The sequence below is a fragment of the Oncorhynchus gorbuscha genome, unplaced genomic scaffold (assembly GCF_021184085.1).
Source record: "Oncorhynchus gorbuscha isolate QuinsamMale2020 ecotype Even-year unplaced genomic scaffold, OgorEven_v1.0 Un_scaffold_9538, whole genome shotgun sequence".
NCBI lineage: Eukaryota > Metazoa > Chordata > Actinopteri > Salmoniformes > Salmonidae > Oncorhynchus > Oncorhynchus gorbuscha.
In genome coordinates, this window is record NW_025752490.1 from 1 (window position 1) to 2,500 (window position 2,500).

The following is a 2,500-nucleotide window of genomic DNA, read 5'->3' on the forward strand; positions in this document are numbered from 1 at the left end:
CCGCCTCACTCTCTGTCTCTCCCTCCCTCCGCCCCACTCTCTCTCCTCCGCCCCACTCTCTCTCTCTCCCTCCGCCCACTCTCTGTCTCTCTCTCCCTCCGCCCACTCTCTGTCTCTCTCTCCCTCCGCCCCACTCTCTGTCTCTCTCTCCCTCTGCCCCCACTCTCTGTCTACTCTCTCCCTCCGCCCTCACTCTCTGTCCTCTCTCTCCCTCCGCCTCTCTCTCTCCCTCCGTCCCCACTCTCTGTCTCTCTCTCCTCTCCTCCTCTCACTCCCTCTCTCCCTCCCTCCGCCCCTACTCTCTGTCTCTCTCTCCCTCTGCCCCTCTCTCTCCCTCCGCCCCACTCTCTCCCTCCCTCCCTCTGTCCCAGTCGGGTCTCTCCCTCCATCTCCCACTCTCCTATTTCTATCCCTACCTCCCCCACTCTCCCTCTATCCCTCCCTCTATTCTACCTCTATCCCTCCCTCATCCTCTCAATCTATCCCTCCCTCTGCCCCTTTGTCTATCCCTCCCTCCTCACCTCTCTCTATCCCCACATTCTCCCACTATCCCTCCCTCTTCCATTCTCCTCCTATCCCTCCCCTCACTCTCCCTCTATCCTTCCCTCCCCCCACTCTCCCTCTATCCTTCCCTCCCCCCACTCTCCCTCTATCCTTCCCTCCCCCACTCTCCCTCTATCCCTCCCTCTTCCATTCTCCTCCTATCCCTCCCTCACTCTCCCTCTATCCTTCCCTCCCCCACTCTCCCTCTATCCTTCCCTCCCCCACTCTCCCTCTATCCTTCCCTCCCCTCACTCTCCCTCTATCCTTCCCTCCCCTCACTCTCCCTCTATCCTTCCCTCCCTCACTCTCCCTCTATCCTTCCCTCCCCCACTCTCCCTCTATCCTTCCCTCCCCCACTCTCCCTCTATCCTTCCCTCCCCCACTCTCCCTCTATCCTTCCCTCCCCTCACTCTCCCTCTATCCTTCCCTCCCCTCACTCTCCCTCTATCCTTCCCTCCCCTCACTCTCCCTCTATCCTTCCCTCCCCCCACTCTCCCTCTATCCTTCCCTCCCCTCACTCTCCCTCTATCCTTCCCTCCCCCACTCTCCCTCTATCCTTCCCTCCCCCACTCTCCCTCTATCCTTCCCTCCCCCACTCTCCCTCTATCCTTCCCTCCCCTCACTCTCCCTCTATCCTTCCCTCCCCCACTCTCCCTCTATCCTTCCCTCCCCCACTCTCCCTCTATCCTTCCCTCCCCCACTCTCCCTCTATCCTTCCCTCCCCCACTCTCCCTCTATCCTTCCCTCCCCCCACTCTCCCTCTATCCTTCCCTCCCCTCACTCTCCCTCTATCCTTCCTTGCAAATAGTTAAAGTACAAAAGGGAAAATTAATCAGCATAAATATAGGTTTTATTTACAACCAGTTGCCCTTTTCTTGTGGCAACAGGTCACACATCTTGCTGCTGTGATGGCACACTGTGGAATTTCACCCAATAGATATGGTAGTTTATCAACATTGGATTTGTTGTCAAAATCTTTGTGGGTCTGTGTAATCTGAGGGGAAATATGTCTCTCTAATATGGTCATACATTGGGCAGGAGGTTAGGAAGTGCAGCTCAGTTTCCACCTCATTTTGTGGGCAGTGAGCACATAGCCTGTCTTCTCTGAGAGCCAAGTCTGCCTACGGCGGCTTTTCTCAATAGCAAGGCTATGCTCACTGAATCTGTACATAGTCAATGCTTTCTTTAATTTAGGGCCAGTCAGGTATTCTGCCACTGTGTACTCATGGCGTACCCCCTCTTCCCCTCTCTCCACAGTGCAGTGCCCATCCAGAGGTGTCTAGACCTGGGGGCTGACATTGTAGTCACAGGGAGATGTGTGGACAGTGCTGTCGCCCTAGGACCTCTTATGCACTCTGTAGGTTTGTGTGTGTGTGTGTGTGTGTGTGTGTGTGTGTGTGTGTGTGTGTGTGTGTGTGTGTGTGTGTGTGTGTGTGTGTGTGTGTGAGGCATGTGTGTGTGTGTGTGTGTGTGTGTGTGTGTGTGTGTGTGTGTGTGTGTGTGTGTGTGTGTGTGTGTGTGAGGCGTGTGTGAGTGTGTGTGTGGCGTGTGTGAGTGTGTGTGTGGCGTGTGTGTGTGAGTGATGGGTTGGGTTGGGATGGGTTGGGATGTGATGGGTTGGGATGGGATGGGTTGGGATGGGTTGGGATGGGATGGGTTGGGATGGGATGTAATGGGTTGGGATGTAATGGTTTGGGATGTGATGGTTTGTGATGTGATGGGTTGGGATGGGATGTGATGGGATGGGTTGGGATGGGTTGGGATGTGATGGGTTGGGATGGGATGTGATGGGATGGGTTGGGATGTGATGGGTTGGGATGTGATGGGATGGGTTGGGATGTGATGGGTTGGGATGGGATGGGTTGGGATGGGATGGGATGGGTTGGGTTGGGATGTGATGGGATGTGATGTGATGTGATGGGTTGGGATGGGATGGGTTGGGATGTGATGTGATGGT

General features: G+C 55.5%; 1 long non-coding RNA gene across 1 annotated transcript in view; it reads left to right on the forward strand.

The window, feature by feature from the left end:
• The first annotated feature begins 1,780 nt into the window (after positions 1 to 1,780).
• LOC124030156 overlaps positions 1,781 to 2,500 on the forward strand; it is a 3,551-nt gene continuing 2,831 nt past the window's right edge. Inside the window, exon 1 of the long non-coding RNA XR_006837910.1 lies at positions 1,781 to 1,900. This is a non-coding gene — a long non-coding RNA (uncharacterized LOC124030156). The remainder of the gene's footprint in view (positions 1,901 to 2,500) is intronic.